The following is a 7,039-nucleotide window of genomic DNA, read 5'->3' as shown; positions in this document are numbered from 1 at the left end:
ACTAGCCCAACCCATACCAACTCCTACTCTATTTAATTATTTTTCGATAACCCGAGTAAACTTTCCCTCTATTATTAAATAAAATAATTAATATTATTTTGGAAATTTCGGGATGTTACAAATAATAACCTAATTATCTCATTATTACAATTTATATGGTTTAACTTTCGTTATTTGTTAAAAAAAACCGAATGAAGAAGTTATAAATTAAATAAATTTCCGACCGATTTAAGTATTTGACCATTCACATTAAATCATTTTTTACCATTCATAATAAATCGTTTTAAATTTTAAATAACATTTACATAGTCAGTATAACACTCTTGAAATATACCGATATGATTTAAGTACATTTAAATTTAAGATTTGCACTCACAAATTATGTCCATATGAAAATTAACATACATTTGTTTTGACTATTGTAACGTTTTTAATTAAATATTTTCTTACAATCCATTATTACGTTATTAAGAGTTTCTAATAATGTTGAAAACAGTAACCGTAATTTTTTAATGGTTTTAAGTGAAGCATAATTTATGCATGTTTATACATATATTTTTGTATTTATCAATAATAATAAATTGGAATTTAATTATGTTTTGATCGAAATCAAATAATTAATTTCTATTAATTGTATTAACTTTGCTTCAAGGAAAAGAAATGACAGTGGACACATTTTGGATTTAAAAAAATGCATATATATTATCTTGACATTTTAAAGTCAAAATATGACATTTTAAAATTTAAAGTTAGACTTTTTAATTCAAACATGGTTTGTTAATTTTTTTCAAGATGGTAGGTTAGTAACTATAAATTTTTCAAGATGATAATATTTAATTCAAACATGATTTGTAATAAATGTATTAAATTGATGTGCAAATTATTATTGCACATCAATAAGTTATGTCTTATAATTCATGTAAAAGTATCATTTATTTATAAGTACAACATTTTCATTTCATTAAATTTATATGATTTTACATATATATTATGTTTTTAAATATGTTCCACCATGTGTAACACGGATACTATCCTAAATCAATATTGGAATAAAATTATCTGTTTCTTTTAAGAGACTTGGATCACTTGAAGCTTGCTAATGTTATAAAAGAAAGGGTACATTTGGATTTGGAAAATGAGGTTAGTGATAAATGTTTTTCAAGATGGTGATATTTAATTCAAACATGGTTTGTAATAAATGTTTTAAATTGATGTGCAAATAAACACATGTACTATCTTAAAGTAATAAACATTATAGTTATTGATGTGCAATGAATGTCTTAGATAGAGTTCATCTTTTGAATCAACATTGAGATAAAGTTTTGTTGAATCGACATTGTAGAATTGTTTTATTGATTTGGAAACTAATTTCCTTTATTTGCTTATTATTGTACTAATGATATAAGTTATAAAATATTTTAACTTTTCATTTATCTTTGTTAGTCTTTGAATGTTTTTGTATTTGATTTAAATAAGTTATGATGTCTTATAATTCATGTAAAAGTATCATTTATTTATAAATACAACATTTGCATTTCATTAAATTTATATAATGTTACATATATATTATGTTTTTAATATGTTCCACCGCGTGTAACACGAGTATTATCCTAAATCAATATTGGAATCCAAAGATCTGTTTCTTTTAAGAGATTTGGATCACTTGAAGCTTGCTAATATTATAAAAGAAAGGCACATTTGGATTTGAAAAATGAAGTTAGTGATAAATGTTTTTCAAGATGTTAATATTAATTCAAACATGTTTTATAATAAATGTTTTAAATTGATGTGCAAATAAACACGAGTACTATCTTAGAGTAATGAATATTACAGTTATTGATGTGTAATAAATGTCTTAGATAGAATTCATATTTTGAATTAACATTGAGATAAAAGTTTTGTTGAATCAACATTGTAGAATTGTTTTGTTGATTTGGAAACTAATTTCCTTTGTTTGCTTATTATTGTACTAATGATATAAGTTATAAAATATTTTAACTTTTCATTTATCTTTGTTAATCTTTCTATTTGATTCAAATAAGTTATAATGTCTTATAATTCATGTAACAGTATCATTTATTTATAAGTATAACATTTGCATTTTATTAAATTTATATAATGTTACATATATATTATGTTTTTACGTATGTTCCACCGTGTGTAACATGGGTACTATCCTAAATCAATATTGGAATCCAATTATCTGTTTCTTTTAAGAGATTTGGATCACTTGAAGCTTGCTAATGTTATAAAAGAAAGGGCACATTTGGATTTGAAAAATGAAGTTAGTGATAAATGTTTTTCAAGATGGTAATATTTAATTCAAACATGGTTTGTAATAAATGTTTTAAATTGGTGTGAAAATAAACACGGGTACCATCTTAGAGTAATAAAAATTGTAGTTATTGATGTGCAATAAATGTTTTAGATAGAGTTCATCTTTTGAATCAACATTGAGATAAAAGTTTTGTTGAATCGACATTGTAGAATTGTTTTATTGATTTGGAGACTAATTTCCTTTGTTTGCTTATTATTGTACTAATGATATAAGTTATAAAATATTTTAACTTTTCGTTTATCTTTGTTAGTCTTTGAATGTTTGTGTATTTGATTCAAATAAGTTATGATGTCTTATAATTCATGTAAAAGTATCATTTATTTATAAATACAACATTTGCATTTCATTAAATTTATATGATGTTACATATATATTATGTTTTTAAATATGTTTCACCGTGTGTAACATGGGTACTATCCTAAATCAATATTGGAATCCAAAGATCTGTTTCTTTTAAGAGATTTGGATCACTTGAAGCTTGCCAATGTTATAAAAGAAAGGGCACATTTGGATTTGGAAAATGAAGTTAGTGAGAAGGTAAAATGGTTGTTAGAGTGTGAACTATGAGTCAAATTTTGATGATCTTCCAAACTCTTTGGAATCAGAAGATAAAATTTATGGTAACACAAATAACTTAGTTATGAAGTCGATTACTCTAAATTTTTTACTTTCATTGTTTACTTTGTGTTTTCTCTTTAAGTTATTAGTTTAGTTCATAACTAGAAACTTCCAAAAATATGCGATAAACTTCTATAATCGTTTATTTTGTTTGTCAAGTTGTGAAGCAATTCACTTTTTTTGTTGAAATTTTTGAAGAAGTTGATGGTTGGTCAATTTTCTATATTGATTTTGTTATTTATATATTTTCAACCCGTGTATAACACGGGTACTATCATAGTTTGTTAATAACTGTTGATAAATCTAATTGTTATTTATATATTTATCTCTTATTGTCAATTAGCAAACTTATTTTCACATAATTAGCTCAAGATGCGAACAAATAAAATGAATAACCAAAGAAGAGACAGTTAAAACTAATAAAACAAAATGTTCGAAGTAAATAAAAGTAGTGTAATAAGGAATTAGTTTTACTTTTAAAGTAAATTGATATATCAAAAATAATAAATTTAAAACTTCATATCTTTAAAATCAAAATACTAATTTCTCTAAAATTGTAAAACGGGTCAACAAGTTAGCCCACTTTTTAATGGGTCGGGTCGGGTTGACCTGCGTTTTAAACATGTCGCGTTCGGCTTGACCTGTTTAAAAAAACATGTCGTGTCAGTCGACCCAAAACCTATATTTTTTCATGCTGAGTTTCAGGTCGTGTCAGGAATTGACACCCATATTATTAAAAAGGTGGTCAAAGTTTTGTCCATCACCATCATTCCATCAATTACTCTAGTTATATGCTAAGTTATCAATTATTTGGTTGCACGATTAACATCATGGTTGTTTTATAAGTAACGAAAATATCATATATAGCCAGAGTAATTATTTAAATATAGTTATTTTACGTATCAAACACAATTACTCTAGTTATATACTTAGTCGCATTATGTTCGTCTTACTCAACATAAGTACTCTACTTATGAAAAATAGTTACACCATTTATCATCTAAAAACCTTTTCAGATACTCTAATAGATAAAGTTGTGTTTTTCAAAGAAATCTATATACACAAGCTTCAATTTGATTTTTACAGATTCAGTTGCTCATTTAGTCCGCTCGCAAAGTTTTTTTAGTCCAGTTGATATATTAGGTATAGTTTGGTTTATAACAATCTGATTCGCAAAAGCTTCAAAAATTGCTATTGAACGATGATTTGATTGATCTTTGATGTGCTAAAAGTAGTCAAATAAAAATACGCTAAAACTATACAATATGTAATACTCTAGACTCTTAAACTTAACTTAAACTACTAACCGAAAAGTGTATCGATCGACTCTAGTATAACTAAGTAAGTCTGGAAATCGGACCCATGAGACTCTTTAAATTACGAAACTAGCAAATTAGACTCGACTAAAAGACACGACTATTTAATAATATTGTTGGGGGGGTTATAATAATAAACTAACAATTAAACCCTAATTTAATTAAATAACATAAAAAATATAATGATTACTTAACCCTAATTAATTATTATATTAATGAACTTAACCCTAACTTATTAAAATATAATAAACTATTTTAAACACTTAGATTAATTTAGATGATGGAAGCAACTACCTAGGCTAGAATCCCCTAAGTTGGCTATCAATTAACTGGGAAACCTAAGTTATGGAACTGGGATCTTAAGATAAACCCTTGACAGAAAACCCGAACAAGACCCTTGAACCTCCAAGAAGACACCTATGGATTTCTAACAAGTTTTAAGACTCACCAGTTTTAAATATTAAACTTTCTTACGGTTTTTTAATTATATATGTCTAATATCTTTATAACGAAATCCTACTTTACAGTGCGGAAATCAAAGATAGCTAAATATACCAATTAACTTAATAGACTAAGTTGGCAATCAAACCTAGACGGACTCCTTACGAAGAACTAAATCTAGCAATCCTGACCAACAAAGATCTATTAATAACCTATCACCTTACAGCTTTCTAGGCTAGCAGCTCACTTTTATTTATTTAATTAGTTTTATTGTTTCTATGATCTTAATGCATATCAATCATAAACTAGTCAAGAACACACACTAAATGACCTAACAAAACCCTATCCTATGATACAATCAACAAGGGCAATATGAAACAATAAATCCAGATAAATAAAACCAAGTAATCATACGCATCAGTTAACTCAAACTCAACACTTTACATAAAGCATAAAATCCCTTAATGCATAAAATCCATAACGAAAGAAATCCCAATCAAAATCAAACCGAACAAAGAATCATCACGAACTAGGTAGTTTATGAAGTTTAGCTTATCATCGTGTAATCAAAATCAAACAAAATAAATAAAACCAAAACCTTGGCGAAAGTATATGAAACAAAGAATCAAAGATGATAAAACCCGTAATCTTCACTTGCGAACGTCCAACTCTTTACCGGCTGTTCTCGTTCCTTCAAAACCTCAACGAAACTCGAATAATAGCTCTCGTAAACTCTAATTTCGTCTGGTGGCAGCAGGTTATGTTCAGGTTAAAGTTAAGGATGTTTAAATACTGAAAACAGGGCCCAACACTTAATGAAAACGAACAAAAAATAACATCTGGTGGCCTAGGTGCCGTGCAGCCATGAAGTGCCCCCATGGTCGCGCAGCGCGGCGTATAGGGATGGGTAGGCAGGTCAGACCGGCCTAGTCTAACCGATTCTTCTTCTGGTTCCTTCCTGACGCATTCTGGATCCTCGTTTAGGCTCGTTTTTTGCCCTTTTCTATCACGATCAACTCCCGGAACTTACGAAACATAAAAGTGTTAGTAGTACACAAATCTCGACTAAAACGAATAGAAAATATTAAAATATTAAATAAAATATACACGGGATACATAAATATTTAGCATTATATCAAATATCCCCACACTTATTCTTTTTTCGTCCCTGAAAAAGTCTAATGCAGTTGGATTAAAATTGGAAAATACAGTCTTAAAAACATATAGGTTAACTTAAAGCTCAGAAAAACGCAAAAACCTTGCTCACTGATATTGTTGTCCACTTAAACTCATGCCTTAATCTTTACCGAGACACATAATATTCGACAATAATATTACTCAGTGGTTTACACAATTAAGAGCCGCTTATTTTTCAAATTTTACCAGACCAGACCACCCCAACTTGACTTAAACCTCAAAATTAGCATATTTAAAACTTTTGTTGCTCTATTTTTTTTTCATGAATAGTTAAGATGATCAAGGGTATTGTTTATCCACCTAAGCTTAAGCATCAAAGTCTACCAAGCAGCCATTAGATACGATTAAAGTACAAATTATTAATAGCTAGTGTTCCCCACAACATGACATACCCCCGTTATCAAGCAATACCCCGAACCATTACCATAGGTGAGCATGCAAAATTTCATCTGTAGGGTTTACATGTAGCGTGTCCCTTGTGGTCCGTTTCTTAATGGTAATGAGACGCGAGCAAGGGGACCCCACATGGCTAACAACACGGATGATCAAGTCAGTGGTGTATTTGTACTTTTTGTACGTAGTGATCATGTTTATTGACTTATGTGGCTATAACTGCGAGTTTGCTCTTTTATAGCTTTATTTTAATTATCCACATCCCCACTAAGGAATTGTGAATACCCAGATGAATAGACTGCATACAGACCCATGGTCTCCGGACCCGAGGCATCCCATAAATACAAGAATTAAGGTTATAAAACCATATGCCAATGAAGTGTAAACATTAAAACTAAGCAGTTTAAGATTTATATCACCGGCTACACGGCATACTCTAACGTTAAACCTGCCCAAGCATCATATGATAATGTATTCAAATTTAAAATTCATAATACTTATAATATTTTCACATTTCATACAAAAAATTGAGGCTTGAGTATGACCCAACCTTTCATTACTTATTTTCCACAGACAAAATGCTTTACCCACAAAAGATTTCCGTTTTACCCATTTTATCAAATTGCCCTTTCATTCTCAAGGCTGAGCCTACCGACACATCCCAAGTTAAGTGCGTTTTCTTTTATATTATCTCATATTATTAGTAGTTTGAAAAACCAATTTCCAATAAGCATTA

Source organism: Bidens hawaiensis, unplaced genomic scaffold (genome assembly GCF_021521415.1).
Source record: "Bidens hawaiensis isolate Kalapana, Puna unplaced genomic scaffold, B.hawaiensis_p1.1 tig00032752_1, whole genome shotgun sequence".
Taxonomy (NCBI): domain Eukaryota; kingdom Viridiplantae; phylum Streptophyta; class Magnoliopsida; order Asterales; family Asteraceae; genus Bidens; species Bidens hawaiensis.
Note: the sequence above shows the minus strand (reverse complement) of the source record.